General features: G+C 33.7%; 1 protein-coding gene and 1 long non-coding RNA gene across 17 annotated transcripts in view; both read left to right on the forward strand.

Moving 5' to 3' along the window:
* The window catches only part of LOC135205738 (uncharacterized), a 16502-nt gene extending 5024 nt beyond the window's left edge, over positions 1-11478 (forward strand). Inside the window, exons 2-3 of the long non-coding RNA XR_010312586.1 lie at positions 10178-10249; positions 11338-11478. This is a non-coding gene — a long non-coding RNA (uncharacterized LOC135205738). The remainder of the gene's footprint in view (positions 1-10177; positions 10250-11337) is intronic.
* The window catches only part of LOC135205702 (uncharacterized), a 1031110-nt gene that overhangs the window by 332653 nt on the left and 674457 nt on the right, over positions 1-24000 (forward strand). The window lies entirely within an intron of this gene.

Consider the following 24000-nt stretch of genomic DNA (forward strand, 5'->3'; position numbering starts at 1 on the left):
TGCTCCTTACCCAGTGGAGCTGGTTTTATGTATTTGGTGAGTTGGCGTTTGTCGGACGAACATCGTCAGTCAGTAACAAGCCAGCTTTGAAGCCATTTTTGAAGCAGCTTCGGGTATGCTTACCCGAGAGTGGAGGATGACCCCATCCTGGTTTACGGATTTGTTTCTGTTCAGCAGCAAGTGGCTACTTCGACGACTTGACCGGGTACTTCTGATTGGTGGATTTGTTCCTGTACGGCAGCATGTAACTGTCTTGGTGACTCGACCTTGATCCTCTGTCGGGCTTCGTCCAAGTTGACAGTATGTTCTGTCTTGACAGCTTTCTTGAACTTGTTTGTTAGGTCGTGGGTATTCTATTGAGACAAAGGTTAATTATATTGAGTGTTTTTGACGATGGTTATTTTGGGACTAGTATGAATTTGTATTATCATTATATTGATTTCTGCTCGGCTCATATGATCACTTAAGCATCATATTCCAACATAAGTGCCTGAAAAATTTGATCCCATAAGTAGCACAAGATCCAACTATTTGGTTTGGACACAAAGTAACTTCATTTACCCATAGATTTGTGACTGGGACAAAATTGTATGCATAAGAAAAAATATAACAAACCAAAAATGTCGTCTTAACATTTTTTCCACGTTTCAAATTATGTGCAGGATGGTGAAAATGAAAATTCCGAGGTTCTTTTGCTCGAAAAAAAATTATCACTTGTGAATACTGCGTCAAGGTGTTCATTGTTATATTTCATACGAAATCTTTTAGAATCTGCTTTGATACAACTTACTTTTCATTGTAATTTCAATGTTAGTCGTGGCCTTTTTCACTTAGAACCTTGTATCTGTAACATGTTTAAGAATGACCTCAAAGATATAATTACTGACTTAAATAAAAATCAGTTGCCTTAGAGTTATTAATTTTGTTGTAATGTATGTCTGTCATGTATTTTGAATATGGTTTTGTTTACCAAGTTCTGAATAGCTGTCACCTATAATCCTTTAATTGTCTTGAAATTGTATCTGAGATGATTGTCTTAAACCTTTAATTGCACCCATTGTTTGGGAAGGTTTCTTATCTTCCAGGTGTGTCGGATTCTAGGTACTAATCTCTTTATAATCCCTATCTGTCAGTTATACGAATCTTCTTGTATTGTCTTTTCTCGTATGTATGTCAGTCTCTGCTCAGTAAAGGACTTTTAACGTCGAAAGATCTTGCAGACCTCCTTCGTTTATTTTTCCTTCGTGGCATATATCTTTATTTTATGGTTATCACGTTCCTAACTTTCGTGATTCAGTTATACATACATACATACATACATATATAGATATATATATATATATATATATATATATATACATATAATATATATATATATATATATATATATATATATATATATATATATAAAATCTTCCCAGCTTTATCCTTATTCGAGGTCGCCGTTTTTAATAAGTCTCTTCCATCTACCTCTGTCCTGTGTCATTTCCTCCACACACACACGTACATACATATATATATATATTACCAAGTACGACCTGAAAGTTTGGGTATGCACAATCTAATCGATCCTTGGGTATGTCACAAGTCAAAAACGTGCTACTTTCTTCACGTGGTTTTCTGTTTTTAAATAGAAAATTTATGAGGAAGAGAGAGAATCTTTCATGCCAAAGTAAGTAGCGCAGTCAGTCAGTTGCCAGCAGTGAAGTAAAGGGCGGATGGAAGAAGCCAGCAACAAAGGTCTGTGGACGTTGCTGGTTCATCAGCCACATATTGTGCAGCGCTAGTGAGAAAGTAGTTGCCAAGCATTCAAGCGTAAACGGTTTGTCTGATTTCTGTTTTGTTCAAAATCTCTTGAATCGTAAACCTCAGTGTCTGCACTTCTTAATGAAGGGTAAAATGGCAGACGATAATGTTGCCTAATACAGTTTCATTAAAAATGCTACGACAAAGGATCCTAATGTCACCAAAATGTGATTGCCCCTCGACCGTGAGGGGCCTGGCAAGCTTGACTGTGTTGTTCAGATATTTTACAGTAATATTTCCCGTTTTCTTTGAGGCAGATATGACGTAATCAAGAGAAGCTCTCCTCAAGGTCACAGAAAACGAATAGATTGTCCCATCCTAAGTTAGTTAAGTCATGCTCGCAAAAGTGCAATTTAGCGGACTGCCCACTTCCTCTAGCATACAGGGTTACCACAAATATACTGTGCTCAGTTTCCTTGCGTGCATATTATGCGTTCATTTCTGTGTATGTTATTCCAAGCTCAAAGTATACTTGAAATATCCCCGGTAAAAACTATAAAAACTGAAATGAAAAATACACACTCTCTCTCTCTCTCTCTCTCTCTCTCTCTCTCTCTCTCTCTCTCTCGTATGCATGGCAGTGAGTAAATGCAAATATATTAAACATTGTTTATATATATATATATATATATATATATATATATATATATATATATATATATATATATATATATATGATACTTAAAAAATCACAGTAGATGCACGTGACTTCATTAAATAAGCGAATACCACAGGAAAATGATAGGCAGAAATCCAAGCACTTTCTCCTTCACTAAGATATTGTCAAGGAACGAATGAAATACAGTTGGAAAGAAAGCTATCAGGTAAACAAAAAGATCAAGAATACTAGATGGTTATTTGTCAAAAGGGTAAAAATCAGAGATAATCCAGGATTATCGGATATCACACGGTCACAAACTTAAACATAGATTTATCCTTAACAGAAACTACAACGTATCCATATAGTCCAAAACATGTAAAATCTGAATATATTAATTATGTTGCTTATAATTAGCTAAAACTTTTTTTTTTCATCATAAAGGCATCCAGTTTAAATAAACTAAGACTAAAATTTAGAACATGTCCATTATTTGACTTGATGAAACAAGATTCAATTATATTCCTTTTAACTGTCATTACATGGAATTTTTTTAAATGTAGTGGAAACCACGAGCAACTTCCGTGAATTTTCCGAGCCTTGTTCTATTCGTGACGTCTTTCTGTAATGCTCTTATCATAGCTCACAAACTGAAACTTCGACTTAACTTTCTACGGAAGTGTATGAACGAGCAAGTGATGCCCAAGTCTATTTTACCAATGAGAATTCTTCGTCTAGCAGAGCGACCTTTCGACAAGTTTCAACGCATCATACTTCAGAAACACATCGACATCACAAAAGTGGAAGTGGATGATGCGTTTCGTACCCTAATTGCTACGGGAAATTGAGGAAGTGCTGCAACCGTCTTGAAAGGAAGCTTCAATTCAAGCTGAAGAACCTTATTGCTGAAAGCGACTGGCTTAAGCATGCCAACGTGGACTTCATGATTAGTTTATCAGACAAACCAGTGGATAGTGCTACGACAGCGGCTTTGGATTATGGATTAAGCTTTAGCGTTTCTAACGGTAACCTGGATCATGTCGACATTTCAAGATAATTTTGTTATGTGGAAAAATCTAATCATAATCTATGCCTTGAGGATATCAATATTGTAAAGGTATTGCGTATGGTGCTGTGTACCCGAAAGATTTCTCCAGGCTTACAAGAAAATTAAAAAAGACGAAACAGTGCAAGTAACAAAGGCAGATAAGTCTAATGCGGTAGTAATAATGAATAAAAGTGACTATGTAAATAAAGTAATGGCATTGTTAAATTATACTGATACTGACACGAAATTGAGGTCTGATCCTACATAGACAGTGTATTCCAATTTAATTAAACATTTTACACCGCAATGCGCCTCCCTACCTTATATGTATGGTTTAGTCAAGACACACAAAATCAATAACCCTATCAGACCAATCATTAGTTCAGTGGGCTCAGTTACGTATAATTTATCTAAATGGCTTGTAAAAATTCTAAGACCTTTGGTAGGAAACATTTCTGACACGAATGTTGATTTTATAAACAAATTTAATAGTTTAAATTTGGATTTGAAAATGGTTAGTTTTGATGTTGTCTGTAGATGATTTACTTGAATTTTAGGGGGATGAATTAGAACGTCATGATATTCCCTTAACTGTAGCAAACCTCATTAGTCTCATAAGGTTATGTATCAAAGTTAGTAAATTTTGTTTTAATGGGGAATTTTATGTACAAAAGTTTGGCATGGCTATGGGCAATCCCTTATCCCCTGTCCTTAGCAATATTTACATGGAATGTTTTTTTTTAGACAAAACTCTTACCAAGAATTTTGCCCCAAAAAGTTATATGGTTTAGATATGTGGATTATATGTTCTGTATTTGACCAGTTCACGAAAATCTCCATGAATTCCTTATTAACCTCAATGATTTAGTCTGTTCTATAAAATTTACTGTAGACGAAGAAAGAAATTGTAATTTGAATTTCCTTGATGTAATTGTCCATGGAAATGATAGAAATTTCACCTTTTCAGTCTTTCGAAAATCAACTAACATTGCCTCTTTTGTTCATTACTACTCCAGTCACCATCAAAATGTTAAATTCTCTGTTTTTTCTGGGATGTTCCTAAGGGCTTTACGTGTCTGTAGCCCGCAGTTTATTGACGCTGAGATTAAAGCTATTTATGATACTGCCTTGAAACTTAAATATCCAAGGACTTTTGTAGATGTGGCATGGAAAAGAGCTAGAGAAAAATTTTATTTAACTAATGACAAACTTGAATTTGGTAAGCATAACATTCTAAAATTACCCTATGATGAGAGATATTTAGAAATTCCTAGAATTTTAAAGCTTTTAAACATAAATATTGTTTTCAGTAATATTAACGTCAAGAGTTTGGTAATAAAAAATTCTCCTAAAGATCTTCCCGACTGCATAGATGAAATTCCTTGCAAAACGTGTGATAAATTATATTACGGACAAGCTGGTAAATCTTACACAACGACTCAAACAGCACCAATATTCAGTGAGAAATGGACAGAGATCGAATGCATTATTCGTACATATGATAGATTTACATCATCCTATTAACTGGAATCAAGCAAGAGCCTTAATCCCATGTAATGACAGTTAAAAGGAATATCATTGGATCTTGTTTCATCAAGGCAAATAATGAAAACGTTCTAAATTTAAGCCTTTGTTTATTTAAACTGGAGGCCTTCATAATGAAAAAAGTTGTAGATAAATATAAGCAATAAAATTAATATATTCAGTTTTTACATGTTTTGGACTATATGGATACGTTGTACTTTCTGTTAAGGTTAAATCTCTGTTTAAGTTTGTGACCGTGTGATATCCGATAATCTCTTTGATTTTTACCCTTTTGACAATTAATCATTTTGTATTCTTGATCTTTCTGTTTACCTGATAACTTCCTTTCCAACTGTATTTCATTCGTCCCTTGACAATGTCTTAGTAAAGACAAAAGCGCTTGGATTCTGCATATCATTTTCATTGGTATTTCGCTATATATATATATATATATATATATATATTATCTTATATATATTATATATCTATATATATATTATATATATAGTAGAGCGAATTTAGATATTAAAGGACATTTGTAGCTCGAATGATATTATATATATATATATATATCTATATATATTATATATATATGTGTGTGTGTGTGTGTGTGTGTGTGTGTGTGTGTGTGGCTGAAGAATTATAGAATAGAGTGCCATTTGGAATTTTATAAGTTATTGCTACAGATGTTTTGGCCAGCCCTATGAGAGCGGATTGTCAGCTCAGTTGTCAGGTTAAACTTTTTTTTTTTATATAATAATAATAATAATAACTGCTATAAATACAAAAGAGGAGATCAATGAAGAGCTCGATAAAGCGAGCGTAGGGGAATTACAGCGTTAGAATTGAATGTACTGCTAATAATAGCAAGCTTATCCTTCCAGAACTAAATGGCTGCTAGAATGGATCCTCTCCTTGAGGACTGAAACGCGTGGTTCCATTCGATATAGGATGATGACAAATGTTTCAACTCCATTCCGTTAAGGAAGCCTATTTAGTCGAAAACCAAAGGAGCTATAGATTAAGCCCGCCTCGTACTGCCAAGGGCTCTTATTCTAGGGCAGCCCGTAAACCAAAGGATTTGCCAAGACTCTTTAAACTAACTCCCATAGGAAAGAAGAGCAGCTATGGACCCCCTGAGGAAGACAAGAAAGGATTCCAAATTTTTCTAACCTGTCTTGTATTTAGGAATAGCATGATTGCCACGCGTAAAGGTCCCAGAGAGGCTACGTTATAAAGCCCTGTACTACCCAACACATACCAAACCTTTATAGGTTTGTCTGCAAAGAAATAAGAACCTTGATTTGCAGAAAAAACTTCAACTGAATAATGTAATGGATGTTGACACTAGCGATTTCTGAGAACCAGTTACCTTAAGCTGAAAGTATATGAAAATGACACTATATTTTGGAATAGTAGATTAGGCATTAAAAAGAGAGATGGGTTTGCTCCACAGCCAGGAGGACCTCCCTCATTCCATCTTGTGTCTCGTCAGTCATGCACCGACCAAAAATTATCATTTAGAATCAGTAAAGGTTTTACGAATCTTTTCAATATAAAGGCTTTCACTCTGAATTCCAAAAATTAAGTAAGATACAGATTATTCCAAATATTAAGTAAGATGCAAAAATCTGTAATCTCTTTAAAAAACTTGATAAATATATTTCCCTTGACAAAATATCTGCTGGCCATAACAGACTTGAGTGCTCAGTTTGGCACTGATCAGAAGTGTTGGTCACCGTGTTTTGGAAGAGAAGGTAACTAAGAAATCAAATAAAAGGGCTAGTGCATGCTAGGGATGTCCACAATGCTCTTCTCTGTGTGACCGACACAGCCTTAGATAACACGAGTTGAAAGATAGAGTGACATCGAAGATCTAATTGCTAGCATCAAAATGATCTTAGTTTGACCCAAGCAGCAGAATTCCAATACGTTTATTTTGCTGAATGTTGCACTGATCATACTGAAAAGTAAAATTTACATCAGCGAAGATTCAGAGAGGAAACGTGTTCTGTATGCGTATCGATATCTTTATTGTGAAGAGCCAAGTAAATGCACGACTTTCTAAACAGTATTAAAGAGAGAGTACTCTCAGATGCAAACGCAAAACAAGCAAGCACGGACTGCATTAAAGGATTCATTTATTCCTGCTGCACAAGTTGCTTTCATCATTGCGCACTAATCTTCATTTGTTCCATGAAGAGGAGAGAAGATCCCCATTCAACCAAAGGAGATGGCAAATCGAGAGACTAATTGTACTTTGTGTTTTCCTTTTCAACCTTCCAAGGCCTCCAAGGGAATTGTAGAATGATCTCTTGAATATAACAAGGGATAAAAATCACAGTTGGTCCGAGGATAAAGCTTCTGCCTAATCGATGTTACTAAACAGAACCTGTTTACATGATAAAAAAAAAAAATAGCTCCTTGAACTCGGTACTAAACATTATTTTTATAATATATCAGCTGCAGATTCTCAACTTAAAGTGGCAACGAAGCAAACAACAATCGAACAGCTCCTTTGCAATTAATGGCTTTCCTGCAGCTGAGAGTTTGAAGATTTCAGATGAAAGATCACTAAGAAGCGATACTTCAAGATTTTTGTGCAGTTCCACAAGAATGAAAGTTACAAATAGGACTAGTTCCTTGTTGGATGACTGGTTTACGTGCCAGCCTACCGATTCGGTATTCGTGAATTTGATTCCCTGCTCTGCCAACGTGGAATCAGAGGAATTTATTCCTGGTGATTAGAAGTTCATTTCTCGATATAATGTGATTCGGATCCCACAATAAGCTGTAAGTCCCTTTGCTAGGTAACCAATTGGCTCCTAGCCACGTAAAAATATCTAATCATTCTGGTCAGCCCTAGGAGAGCTGTTAACCAGCTCAGCGGTCTGGTTAAACTAAGATATACTTAACTTACAGATAGGACTTGGACTAATTAAAGGCATCTCCTTGTTGAACATAGCTGGCAAATTTTTTGCCAGGTTTGTCGTGCTAATATTAAAATCACCATAAAAATGCATATATCTTGTCATTGTGGTTTTTTTACTACACATGCTATTATAAACCTTAATTAATCTTTAAAACATGCAAGAAAATTGTTGAGAAGTCTGTCCTACTGTACTTGACATTAAGACTTTTGTGAAAGTTCCTGCAAGTTAGAAAATGAGGATTTTTTTTTTACAATAGGAAAAATATAGTTGCAATCCAGTCTTTTACTTATTGTAAAATCACTTCACAATTGCATAAAGGCTACAATATCCCATCGCATACGGGTCTCATGTATTGCTGGAAAATGTGGCCTGAAGCAGGAATGTGTGCTGGCACCAGCTCTATTAGAAAGATAGTTATCTACCTGATACAGAATTCTTTTGAACAAAAACCAAGGAGACTATTGTCGTTTTAGAATAGATCTCGGGTGTTTAATATCAGGAGGTTTCATGGCAAGACTAAAATCACCGGTTTTAAGGATGGTAAAAAGCTTACACTGAACGTAATGCCAAGTCTTCACAAAGGCTGCATTGCAAATTACCAAAGGCAACCAAAGTCTTTGATTTCACCATTAGTGGTACAAAACCTATTAACATGCAGGAGTGAAAATAAAAGATTATCACCTTGAGAGGAAGTTGATTGAATATATATGTATATATATATATATATTATATATATATATATAAATATGTATGTATGTTGTAATATATATTATATATATAATTATAATATATATATATGTGTATGTATATATATATATATATATATATATATATATAGAATATATCAGGAAATCGTAGATAAAACATTCAGGAGTCCCAGGAAGACAGCAGTCTAAGAAGCATGCTTTATTTATATGTGAAACGTTTCATGTTGCTTCAACACATCATCAGTCTGCAATAATTAAAATTTACTTGATAAATTACAAGTTAAAAGTGCAAATTATTACCAATAAAAAAATCAGCTAAAATCAGTTTTACATTATTTTTAGCTGATTTTAGCTGATTTTTTTATTGGTAATAATTTGTACTTTTAACTTGTAATTTATCAAGTAAATTTTAATTATTGCAGACTGATGATGTGTTGAAGCAACATGAAACGTTTCACATATAAATAAAGCATGCTTCTTAGACTGCTGTCTTCCTGGGACTCCTGAATGTTTTTGTATATATATATATATATATATATATATATATATATATATTATATATATATATATATATGTATGTATTGTATGTATATATTGCTGGCCTCGGTATCTCTCTCTTAAACCTTATTTTGAATGAAGAAACGTTTATCTAAAATGGTAAAAGAGCAGGGGTTTTTGACACATTGTTCAAGAAAGTTTGGCTCAGAAAATTCACAGTGAAAACATAGGTCAGCATTTACAATGATTGTGTTACAGAGCTCGCCTTTTAGTGCAGAGGGATGGTCCACCTATGACACTTTCGGGTAAACTCAAAAGCTTTCATTATCGTGGCTTTAGAAACGCTGTTATCACAAAGTTACAAATATGGAGGTCCGGGAACCACAGATTCTGATAAAAAGAACGGAAGACCGTTGAATTCCAAAGGAAATATTCATTATTTTTATTCACGCTTCTCAATGCGATGCTGAGAAAGACTGGGACATTTTCTATTATGAAATACATAAAAAAGTGTGCCATATGCATATACAAGAGTATTTGGCATAAGTACATTATATTATATATATATATATATATATATATATATATATATATATATATATATATATATTTATATACATATATATATAAATGGACATATTTATAGACTTATATTAATGTATTTAGGTAAACACGATTTACACACACACACACACACACACACATATATATATACATATAAATATATATACATATATATATATATATATATATATATATATATATATATATATATTACATTAATATTTTTCTTGTATTAATTGTATATAATTTTATCTGTACATCAACCGACCGAGGAAGAACATAACTAACGCCGTGGTCTTACGTGATCGTTAACAACGAAAGAAGTGTTTGTAATTTATTGCACATATAAATAGGATTTCTGTTTGTTTTTCTAGAGCGCCCTTGGGTGTGGCTAAACCAATATCTCTTGTAAATAATTGTTCAGAGAGACGATCCTAAACCACTGTATTGTCATTAGAGGAATCTTCTAATGGGACTAAGAAGCTGCTTCTTTTTCTAGGTGTGGGTTGGACCCCTGCAGACACTAACAGACTAGAGTAGAAGTATTCTTCACTAACGCAGCTAACTCCAGGTAACTCTCACACCAGGTAGTTGTTGCCCTGTAGTGATATGTGTGTATATCATCCATGTTCCTGCATGTTTCAAGATTGTTTTTCACTTTTTCATGCCCATCAATTCCCGCCAAATTTTCCTGCCTAATCAAAGATGGAAAAAGAGACCGATTTCTCAGATTCGGTCGTGTATGAACCAACTGAGAGCCAGGCTTTCTGCAAAGACCCTTCAAATATATTCCGTCACCGTGCACACCACTTTATGTTGTGATAGATTCAATAATAAAAGATGTCTTCCCTTTTTTTGAAGTTCTGCAAGGCTTCCAAGTCAGTATTTTTGGGATTAATGTTACTCAAATGAATATTAGAAAAGATAATCTGCATGGCTTATTCAAGGGATTTTCTAGCATGGACGTCATCAAATTTTGTTTTATTTATGTTTTCCACTTAGAATTTATATGAATATTTACATTTGTCCGTCAAAATTATGATATATCTGTAATATTTGTAAATGCAGACCTATGTCACTGCTGTGCCATTTTCTATCCTTTATTTGATAACTAATAATCCTAACTATTTGTAGGATAATTCCCTCACATTATTATTTCAATCTAATTCAAAATGCCACCTATATGAACTTTCTTAACTCACAGGTAAATGAATAGAACAAAAATTCATTTGTCTTTTGTCTCATTTGCAAAGGAAGGGGGAAGACCACAATGTACACTTTTTGTCGCGTGTTATCATCTTTTTCTTCATGCTGCTCTTCCTTCTCATCATACCCTCCCTCTCTTCCCCGTCCTCCTCCTCCTCCTCCTCCTCCTCCTCCTCCTCCACCACCACCCCTTCGAACTTCCTAGACAACGATTCAGATGCTATCAGTCTCAGACCTCGTCCACCTCAGCTCGCAGGCTTATCGCTATCTTGCTCTTCTAGGCCTACGGGACAAATACTGTCATTTTCTTCCTTTCAGAACTTTCCACTCGATGTGATGACTTGGTCCAGCCTCTCTCTTAGTTCCCTTTCTTATCCTTCATTGTTGTGATGACTGATACCAGTGTGCATCTTTTGTCAGTAGTGATTATTTGGATGAAATCTTTGCCACCAGATGTTATGAGCTTCCCCGAAAGTGATAGCCGGGTGGAGCATCACTACCGACACTCCTGTGGTGCGATGTGGTTCAACTCTGACTTGGGCTTCCACCATGATAATGGCTCTGTGCTCAATAAATGATGTGATATCCGTTTGATTTGGCTCTTTTATTCACCTGCAGGCAGATCTCGAGTGTTCCTGTGTTCGTTCGGATACATGACTTTAATTCAAAATAACCGCCAATTAATTCAAAAATATTCATCTTATTTTCTGACATTCTAGCATAAGAATAAAAGGCAATTCACTTCTGTTTACAAGAAATGGCAATTATATAGTTATATATCCATAATGACATCATTTCTTTAGTTTTAAAGTGCATATGAAAAATGCTTTCGTCAGGAAGCAAAGGACTTCACTTTGACGAATACTGTGATCATTAAGTAAACTGATATTCAATTGAGTGCCGCTTTAAAGGTTTTTCGAGTCTTACAATATGTAATAAGTTTAAATAATTCATATTTACGGCCTCAGCGAATTAAATGACTTTCAAAAATCAATTAAAACCCAACTTTTTGCTATATGTAAAATAATTACAATGCCCAATGCTAAGACACATTTCTCATCATAGTTGACCTCCATACTGAACAAAAAGAATGAAAACTTCAAATAATTGCAGATAATGCATTATTGTTGAAGACTTGACAGTAAGTTATAATTAGACTCTCTAAAATAAAGAAGTCATCAAGAAATCATAAGAATTTTACCAAAACCTCTCTGTCAATGCATAACCCAATGGCCATTGTCACCTAAAATGATTTGATTGATAAATAGGCTCAAGCATTAATCACTGTGAACGGAACAAAACTTCTGTCAAATTTCAATTCAATCTTTGCTAACAAATTCGTAACTAGTACTTGGTTGGCTACTAAAATCACCTTTTTTTTTACTGCAATATTTACAAGAGGCGTTTCACTTGAGACATATACGAAAGTAGCATTCTACGGAAGGGTCATGGTTGATTTGTGCAAGAAATCATTACAGTGGTTTGTATAACGATGGCCTTCAAACTACCTGCATTCCTGTTATATGTTTTGTGGTAAAAAAAAAAAAAAAGGAATAAGCGCAGTGTTATGAGCACGAAAGTCCAATAGACTCTTGTTAGTAAGTGTCATGAAATGTCTAGAAACTTTTGTGCGCGCAACAGGCAGACTTGGAACCGCTCCCTTGCTTATTTATCAGTCCATGTTCCAGATGCTACAGGATAATTGGCTGGGAACTATGATTTTCTTCAGTAAAACCAAGGATTTATAGCAGAAATATGAAATAGATATACATTATACAGATTCATATGTGTGTATGTGTGCACGCTCGTGTGCGTATGTCTCTGTACATACTAAATATATATATATATATATATATATATATATATATATATATATATATATACATAGAGAGAGAGAGTTTCTATTACTGGAGTAGCAACGTTATATAAAATACGAACAGAGAATGTGACCGCAATGAAATTGAAACAACGAAAAGCAAAACCTTTCTCCTTTACTGTAGGGTACTTACAAGCAACCTACATAATACATTACTTCATCCATTACTACGCCGAACAGTCATGAGGACAAAACAAACCTTTAACTTAGACCCGTGTTAACATCAGTCGAATCACTTTTCTTCCCACATTTTGACTTATACTTTAATTCCGTCTCAACTTTTAATCAATAACTTCTTTTTTATACTTGTCACGTTACCTTTCTATGAATTCTATTGGGTTTTTCTAAGTCTATGCTTACCATTATACACCTCTTTTTGTTTTCAAACGTCTCACGTTACTGTTTTGTTACAAACACTTGATGCGCAAACACCCCTCTTCGTCTAAATCAAAATATGAAAAGAAAAATAACTCGACTGATATTAAAGCTAAGGTTTGTTTTGCCCTCATGACTGCTCAGTATAGTATGGATGAAGTGATGCGAGAAATCAAAAAAGGACAGTAAATATGGAAGCAGAGTTGTAGGATAAGAAAATGACCGGTGAATGCTGTGTAGAATGGGTCATGTCTGCAGATGATACTCGGGTGATTAGGGATAGTGAAGAGTAACTGCAAAAAGCAGTAAAAGGGTTTGAAATTCCCCGTAGGAGGAGGAAAGCGGAAATTGAGAGGAAATGTGGGTTAGAATAAGCTCATGAGTGAGGAAGACGGAGTAATGAATGTTCATCTGATAGTTTAACAATGAGATCAGTTAATATGTAGAAGTATTGGTGGTAGATAAAACAGTTAATAGTGGGATGAGAGAGGAGAAAAGCCACAGAACAAGCGAAGCAAAAAAGGTAAAAAGATACGAACAAAAGACTGAGAAGAGGCGTGCACTGGCTATGGAAGCTAAGATGGAAATGTCTGGAGGAAATGTTAAGCCACTTTTCATTTATCAAAGTGAAGTGCGGATGTTGAATGCAAATGAAAGAAAAAAATGGTTGAAGCTGTCGAGGTGAACAGTTTGCGAACTTTATGTCATGCAGAAGAATTGGAAAGAGTGAGAATAGGAAGATCGCTCCTCTAGGGAGAGGAAGGATCAGAGTACTATATAGAGATGGTTCGTTCGGTCATGCTAAGCGATTGGAAGAAGAAAGGGCAGTGCACAGCTCAGAGGTGTTAGGAAGACGGGCTAGAAATAGGTGGGTGATTGGGTGACAGAGCCTAAATATCCAGGAAGCGCAAGAAGGGAAAGGCTGGTTGCACGGGAGTTCAATATGCTGAGGAAGAGTTGTCAGCATAAGTGTATGAAGCAGCTCATATGTGGATGTTTATGCACACGCGCACACACACATATATAGCTTTCTGGGCACGAAGGTACTTAAGGACCCTTTCGTTTCATTTCAACCTTCTTCTGTGTTTTCAGCTGAGAGGCAAATCACATTCATATTTTTGTTATTGTGAGGACATGTATATATATATATATATATATATATATATATATATATATATATATATCGTATATATATATATACTATATATATATATATATATATATATATATTAGTTTGTATGCGTGAGTCAGAGATCATATAGCTTGCTATAAAATCATTTACTTATACGTATATGTATGTATTTATGTGTATGTATGTAGGTGAAACCAGGCAAATTCGACCTTTCTCATCGGATGCACTTCTCTCTACACGACTTAATTTTTTTTTTTCATTACGAGTCGTTTCAGATCGATTATACGTATGTAGATGCTAATATCAGCCTGGCAAAGATACAGATGTCACTGAATGGCGCAAACAGCACCTCTTCCAGTTATGCTGCTGCTCCAAAAACGTTGGAGATTGGAATTGACACTTTGGGTAATCATCCGCATGAGAGAAGATGCCACGGATCTGTGAAGTGTCTTGTAACTGGAAATGATGTGGTTTAGCTGTAGAAGTGATCATGATGTACCTTCTTGCCAAATATTGATTATGATTATTAAGTGCTCTGAGAAAGATTTTGAAATCCAGATACCTCTGATCTTAAAAATGAACACTTGCGTGTAATTAGAGAAAAATAAAATTTTTGCCTTGAGATCATCGTCCAGGACCTCGTACAAAGGCCAGCTTTAAAAATAGTCTTGAAATAATAAGCAACAAACCCGGAAAGTGCTCCCTCGCCTACTTTCGTCCAAATCAGAGAGAAATAAAATGTTTAGGAAGAATTTAGTACTTTAAAGTGATCTGTGACCTTGAAAGTCCGGCGAAGGAAAAAATACATGCAAAACTCTCATCAAATTTGTGTAAAAAATGTAAACGTTTATAATGACCTACGACCTTGAAAATGAGTCAATTTCTAATTCAGAAAGCACTATCTTCAATTCGACCAAAGTGTCAAATTCTCAAGACAGAAACTTTAACTACTCATGGTTTTTGAGATCTGGAGAAAAATACCTATTGCTTGAATCTTGGCCTTCAAATTTGCTGGCGATGCTACAAGATGGTTCAGTATAATAAATATCCATGGGAAATATCTGTAATCCCAAAATCATTACTTTCCAACATAAATCTAATGGTAATTATACAATTAAAAACAATACTTTTCAACATTGTCGAATAATGATAATAATTAGAATAATGATAATAATATCGATTATATAAACAAGAACAATAAACATCATAGTGATATAGAAGTTTATCAAAACCATAATAATAATGATATTACTCAAAAAATACAGTGTAATTGTAATCAATAAGAATAAATCTATAATAATAAAATCCGAGAAGATCTGATCTTGTTTGTCCTCCCCTGGATGACAGTAGAGGGGATATGACACAGCCACCCACCCCATGTGAAGCGGTTTGTCTGGCCCGGGTGGGGGCGGGGTAGGTAAGGGAACGGGAGGGAAGGGGAGACATCCGTCCTCCTACTACAAACTTATTTTCCGCCCAGTGGGGCAGGGTATAGGTAGGGGATCAGAAGGGTAGGGGAGACAGCAGCCCCAGGTTCCAGCGCGCCTGTGCGCGCCAATAATTTCGTAAAGAAATAAATGAAACCGAACACTTTACGGCAGTGTTTCTTCAAGTGTGGTCCGCGGACCCCCAGGGGTCCATGGAATGTTCCAAGGGGTGGTCCTCAGGATAATGTGAGGAGGGAGCGTTGCTGTTAAGTTCGCTTAAATTTGTGTGCAAAATTGGAAAATTAATAATGTTGTTAAAGTTATTTTAAATAAAATGTAAATATTTATGTTGAAGATAAGCCATTAATAATAATTCAGTAGCAATTTTAGTACTATATATTATATCCTGAAAACAGTTTTAAAACCAAGAGGGAAATTATCATAATAACGGGTCCGCTACATGAGTCATTTTAATAAAAGGGGTCTGCTGCACAAGAGAGTTTAATTAAGAAACGCTGCTTTATGGCCAGCGTGCACGAGTGCAGTCTGTGGCAAGAGAAACTTTACCGGCTCCTGTGGAGCAAGAGCCCGTGCCAGCATAAGGCTGGCTGAATCTAACGAAGGGAGATGATAGAACACCCTACACGGAGCGGATGCTTTGGCTTAGCGCACATTTTGCTAACATTGTTTTGCACCAGCCGCTCAATATTCGGAAGTCGGTGGGAAAAGTCAGAGTCCGTTCAAAACGGAACACAGAGGAGGGAATGAATGGCTGAGACTTGAACTGCCGAGAACCTGAATAGATCAGTGGACATCGTTCTTCATTAGGAATTAGGGAGAATTTTACTATTTATTTCCAGTTAAAACTTACTTATGTTCTAGTTTTCCATCGTTTATTTGTTTATCTTCTTTTGTTAGATCTCTCTTAGATAGTGACCTCCCCTGTTTTTAACCGGGTATGTAGCCACCTTTGCGGTGTGTTTAGTACAACCCCGTTTGGGATGACCATAAAAAATAAACAAAGAACTATAATATCATAAAGATAATGGACCCCAAGAAATATGGGTCCTAGCTAGGAAAGGTCGTTTTATTTATTATCATAATACAAAAAGTTCGGTTCCTGCCTAAAATACAAAAATCTATTTTTTTTCTTCATAGAATTTTATTTACATATATATAAAACTTTACTAGGGACGAGGAATGAAATGTTTTATTACATGCTGCCTATCATCTGTTTACATTAGAGAAGTGGAAATAATAAATGAATTATTTAAAAAGTAAATTTTTTCTGAGAAGGCAAATATGGAGAATCTTGCTCTCACATTAGTTCTGTAAAATGACATCATAATAATGATTTCTGCTTCCACATACATTCTTTTCCCGATGACATGAAAATACTATGAAAATATCAAAAAACGAAGATATGTATATGATAAATTCTTGAGTATTACGATTACAATGTAAGTGTTGCGTAATTTGCCTCCATCTGCAGAAAATAATTTAAAGGACATTCGGGTAATTAACAATATGAGAAATGAAGTACTTTCTCTTGGGTCAGCAAAGAAACGTCACATTGGCAAATGTAATACATGCAAACGCGAAGTTGCTAATGTGCATAAGGATTTTCTTTAGCTAACCAGTCTTCACATATTTGGCGAATTTAACACACAACAGTAATAATCCCACGGCCTAGACAGTAAATAAGCCAGAGCAAGTAGGGCACTAGCAATATATGATGATCTTTCGTTAGAGAAATTGAAAGAAAATTGAATACCCTGATACTCAGATTTGAAAAATGTTACTCTGGGAACCAATATTGTCGTCAGGCAATGAACTTCAATATTGACCCATCATTACTCTACCGAGTAAACATCCTGAAATGTTGACGCCATTACGAGAGAACATTCGAACATGAAACAAATCACTGAGATAAACAGCAAGGCGAATAACCCCACATACTTTTATTGAAAGAAACAACGAATATTACTTCATTAAGTAAAAATAGGAATTTGTCTTTTTTTTTTTTTTTTTTGCTATATGAAAAACTTCAAAAATAAAGGAAGAGCAAATATAAAAAGATAATTTCCTATGATTCGAACGTAGAGTTTATCTAAATGTATTTACAAATATTTCTTTCTTTTTAAACGTATCCTGAGGTAAAATTCTATTTGCGTATATATATATATATATATATATATATATATATATATATATATATATATATATATATACATATATATATATATATATATATATATATATATATATATATATATATACTATATATATATAATGAAGAGGACAGCGAGAAGACCGATCATTTCTTCTTTTTATTTACACCTACTTTTCGGGAATCCTTTCCCATCTTCAGGGCTATAATAGAATTAATTTTTACAATATTAAAAAGTATGCTAAAATAACCTAATAATTATAAGAAATAATTCGATGTTGAGTCACTGTTTACAAACGTGCCCCTTAAGGAAACAGTAGAAATTATACTTAAGAAGCTTTCCCCTACAGAAACTATTGTATTTAATGGTTTTGATTTAAATAGTTTTAGAAGCCTACTAGAGCTCGCAGTGATTGATACCCACTTTGTCTTTAACAAAAAGGTTGTATAAAACAGGTTGATGTATGCCAATGGGGTCACCACTGGGTCCTACAATTCGCCAATATATTTATGTGCCACCTAATAGAAGAACTGTTTCTTAGACAATGTCCAGAGTTATTTCGGGCCTATTTTTTTTTTTTTTAATAGAAGATTCGTAGATGACACGTTCTTATTGTTTAAAGAAAAATCCCGTGCTGATATGTTTTTAGAGTTTGTTAACACTTTTCATCAAAATATTAGGTTTACAATGGAAGTGGAATCAAATAATCATCTACCTTTCTTGGACATAAATATTTCACGTTTTAATGGGAGATTTCTCGCAGGTATTTTTAGAAAAAAGGCGTACACTGGTTTGGGTCTTAACTTTTTTAGTAACTGCTCTGTGACATTCAAGCTGAATTCGGCAAAGACACTTTTATTCAGAGCTTATTCCGTGTGTTTAGATTGGAATAGTTTTCATAACGAAATAGCCTTTCTTAAAGTATTTTTTAAGAATAACTGTTATCCTTCTGACCTCTGACAAAATTGTAAACAAGTTTTTAAACGATATTTATCAGCCCAGTTTATTGTGTTCTCAAGTTCCGAAGAAATTAATCTATTTTTCATTGCCATTAGTAAAAAATGCAGCCTTTAGACGTGAACTGACAACTCTTTAACAATAGGCAGACTTTTTAAATTCAAAGACACCCTTCCGGAGTTGATGCGTTCTTTCGTTGTGTATGAGTATACTTGTCCAAAATTTAATTTTGGAAATTACGTCGGATCTACCCGACGCTTATTGAAAGTCCGCATCGATTCCCGTAGAGGTGTCAGTTATCGCACTGGCTGCATTTTAAAATCAAAAGAATTTTCGGCCATAAGGAACCATTCAAATTCATGTAAAACTGATGATATGTATAATAATTTCAAAATATTCTGTCAAACTGCTGATTGTCTTTCGCTCCTTCTTTTAGAATCTACATCAAGAAACTGTCTCCTACCTTAAACAACCAAACTACCTCCACACCGTTACATATTGCCTAACTGCCTATTACTCACAGTCTCTCTCTCTCTCCCCCTTGTTTTTTATTCCTCTAACATCGCCTTTTGACTATGCTATTTTCCATCAGTTAACAACCAAACCTCTTTACAGTAAGTCTGGCAGAACGCTCTTTGTTTAATTTTTCAATTTTTATTTTTTGTTTTGCTTTTGGATCTATTATTTTACTAAGTTATTCAGCGTTTTAATTTACTTTTAGCTTAAAGTCACTCTGTAGTTTTTCTTTTTCTTTTAGCTTAATGACAACTATATTTTATTTTAGCATACTTTTTAATATTTTAAAAATTGAATCTATTTATAGCCCTGAAGATGGGAAAGGATTCCCAAAACGTAGGTGTAAATAAAAAGAAGAAATGATCTCCAGTCTTCTCGCTGTCCTCTTCATTATTAAACTTAAGCTCACCCTGAGCGAAAATCTTACAATTATATATAATATATATATATATATATATATATATATATATATATATATATATATATATATGTGTGTGTGTGTGTGTGTGTGTGTGTATGTATATATATATATATATATATATATATATATATATATATATGTATATATATATACTATATATATATATCATATATATATATATATATATATATATATATAAGGACGAGATTCGAAAGGCCTTGCAGCGGTACTTCATTGTTTCACTTTCCTTCATAGTTTGTGCCATTAAGAGTCATCACATTCCAAATTTTCGTGATTCAGTTATACACACACACACACATATATATATATATACATATAAATATATATATATATATATATATATATATATTATATGTATATATATATATATATATATATATATATTTATATGTATATATATTATATATATATGTGTGTGTATAACTGAATCACGAAAATTTGGAATGTGATGACTCTTAATGGCACAAACTATGAAGGAAAGTGAAACAATGAAGTACCGCTGCAAGGCCTTTCGAATCTCGTCCTTAACTAATCAGACTGAAATAAATATGAAAGTAAGTTTTCAAATGACAGATAGGAACTATAACGAAAAATTTGCACCTGGAATCCAACACCCCTTAAAAATTAGTAGACCTACCCAAAACAGGGTACATTTTAAGAGGTTTACAAAACATTAAGTCCAACTGCTCAGAAGCAGGGACAAGACAAAAGACTATACAGAGTGGTGACTGACCAAACACACACACATTTTTTCTTTTAAAGTACAATTCAATAAATCTCATTTTGGTGAACAATAAACTTTTTTTTTTTTTGCAAAGTTACCAATTTCATAAAAAATATATTAAACATACAGATACAAAGGAAATATCTATAACGTAACTTCAACTGTAAGTAAGTCAGTGATTTTATCTTTAAGGTCATTCTTAAACATTTTATTTATACAAGGCAAATAATACAAGCCAGAGCTAAGGTTAAAATTACAATTGGAAGTAAATTGTAAAATGGCGGATACTAAAGATTTTGTGAAAAGACATCTTTTGATTCTGAAATTACTGAACTGCTGGTCCAATTTACCCTTTGGGGCTTTTCACTTAAATAAATGAATATTGCATTGGATATTTGCCCAGCTTTGACAGCATTATTATGCTGTTTGATTCTTACTTCTAAATCCTTGCTAGATTGACCAATATAAAAAGAGGGGCTGTCCAAACATGGAGTTTTATATATTATGGTGTTGCTGTCCTTGGGGCCATTTTTATTAGCATTTCTTTTAGAGTATTGTTGTAGGAAAAAACAAGGTTGACCTTGAAAGATTTTAACGATGTTTTTATGGTTTAAAAACTTCTAAAATAAGGCAAGCTAAGAATGTTCTCAAAAGTTTCTTTCTCTGTGTTACTTTCACTATAAAACTTTTTGTGGGCTTTATTATAGCAAATATCTATATATATATGAAGGATAACATAAATTTGTCCTTATTTTTGTATTCGATTTCTTAATGCAAATATTTTGGACTGACAATGCTCGTAAAAACATAGAAGAAAAAATATATATTTTGATATTAAGAAGGCGCCTTGAATAAAAATGGACCTAAGTTAAGTTATTGGTTGGTTTCCTATAAATACTGAATTAACACTGAAATGGTTCTCTATGTATAAAAACATCAAAGAAAGGGAGGTAATTGTCTTTTTCCAATTATAACGTAAACTTAATTGATGGAACCTGGTTATTCCAATTAGAAGGTAAATAATTTAGATCAATACCAGCATGCAAAACAGCTAAAATATCGTCAAAATATCTTTACCACTTTAAAGGAATACAAATGATATTAGGTAAATAGCGTTTTCCAAAGAATTTCATACCAGCTCAATTGCAAACAAGCTAAAATTATTTCGTCAAATTAATCTTTAAAAACCCACTTAATAGGAATACAAATGATATTAGGTAAATAGCAAGGCATTTTCCCCTCCAAGAATTTCATATACAAGTTTGAGAAGAGTGGTGATAAAGAGTTGCCCATTGCCATACCAAATACTTTTTTTATGAAATTCACCTTTGAATATAAACTTACAATCACAAATGCACAACCTAGTGAGTGAAGTAATATGACATACAGGTAAAGGTAATTGATGAAGAGTTAGTTTGTTTCTAAGATACTCAAAATCTCTAAAGTTCTCATAGATTCTATTTTATAGTATCTTAGTAAGTCATATTATTTCATCACTAGGTTGTGTATTTGTGATTGTAAGTTTATATTCAGTGGTGAATTTTATTGACAAATATTTGGTATGGTAATGTGCAACCCTTTATCACCACTCCTCTCAAATTTGAATATGGCATTCTTTGAAAAACGATATTTACCTAATATCATCGATATTCATTTAAAGTGTTATAGATATGTTGACGCCATTTTAGCTGTTTTGCCTGCTGGTATTGATCTAAATGAGTCATTCTCTATTTTCAATAACCAGGTACCATCAATTAAGTTTATTTTAGAATTGGAAAAAGACAATTGCCTCCCTTTCTTAGATGTTTTTATATGTAGAGAACCATTTCAATGTAAATTCAGTATTAACAGGAAATCAACCAACAACTTAACTTATGTCCATTTTTATTCAGCCTACCATCTTAATATTAAAATATCAATTTTTTCTTGTATGTTTTACGGCCATTGCGCTTTGCCAGTCCCCAATATTTGGTTCAAGAAATCGAATATATAAAAAAAATAGGGACAGATTTATGTTATCCTTCACATATATCAGATATTTGCTATAATAAAGCCCACAAAACGTTTTATAGTGAAAGTAACATAGAGAAAGAAACTTCTAAGAACATTCCATAAAATCAATATTAAAATCTTTTAAGGTCAACCTTGTTTTTTCTTATAATAACACACTAAAAGAAATGCTAATAAAAAATCGCCCACCCAAGGAAAGTAAAAACATCATATATAAAATTTCATGTTTGGACTGCCCCTCTTTTTATATTGGCCACTCGAGCAAGGATTTAGAAGTAAGAAATTAACACTGTGCAAATATCCAATGCAATATTCATTCATTTAAGTGAAAACTCCCCAAGCATAAATTGGACCGGCAGTTCAGTAATAGCAAGATCAAAAGACGTCTCTTCATGAAATCTTTTAAAATCCGCCATTTTACAACATACTTCCAATTGTAATTTTAACCTTAGCTCTGGATTGTATTATTTGGACCGTTGTATAAGTAAAATGTTTAAGATTGACTATAAAGATAAAATCACTGGCTTAATTATAAATCAGCTACCTTATAGATATTTTATTTGTATCTGTACATTTAATATGCTTTTTGTTAAAATGTTTACTTTAGAAAACATTTTTATTGTTTACCAAAATGAGATTTATTGAATTGTACTTTTATACCATATAGTAAATATATTTTATGTGTTGTGTGTGTCTGCATGTGCGTGTGGTCATTCACCACCCTGTATACTCTTTTAATTGTCTTGTCCCTGCTTCTGAGTAGTTGGACTTAATCTCTTGTAAACCTATTAAATTGTACCCTTGTTTTAGATAGGTCTACTTATTCTTCAGGTGTGTTGGATTCCAGATACATATTTTCCTCTATAGTCCCTATTTGTCATTTATACAAGCTTTCTTTGTAAACTTGCTTTCATATTATATCAGTCAGCTGAGTAAAGGACGAGAGTCGAATTTTGTCCTCCGGCCCAATGCAGATCACTGAATATCTGACATCACATTTTTCATATTTTTATGACTGTATTGAAGTCTTTCCGATATACCTAGTTCAAGAGATTCCTATCTGTCAGATATTATTATTATTATTATTATTATTATTATTATTATTATTATTATTATTATTATTCGGCAAAAAATCTGTTAAAAGATATGGCAATATTCACACTGTTAAGGAGATGGCAAGAACCGAACTTGTAATTCCAAGAGATCCTTCATAAGAGATTTAGAATGCTATTAATATCATGAGCCTGGTTAAATCAGAGTTGCCTCGACGGTTCCCAAATGCTTCTCAGTTATTTAAAATCCCAATATTGTAATTATTATTACTACTATTATTACATTAAGACTTGAGAACGCACTCGGTTAAAACTGATAGCTGAGACAGCATTAGTATGATTTGAAGGAAATAGCTGTGTTTTTTAGCAGTAGAAACGGTAAGAACTTAAGCAGCAGTGATGGCCTGTGACTAGAGAGATAGGATGGTCTCGAG

The sequence above is a fragment of the Macrobrachium nipponense genome, chromosome 11, assembly GCF_015104395.2.
Source record: "Macrobrachium nipponense isolate FS-2020 chromosome 11, ASM1510439v2, whole genome shotgun sequence".
In the NCBI taxonomy this organism is placed as follows: domain Eukaryota; kingdom Metazoa; phylum Arthropoda; class Malacostraca; order Decapoda; family Palaemonidae; genus Macrobrachium; species Macrobrachium nipponense.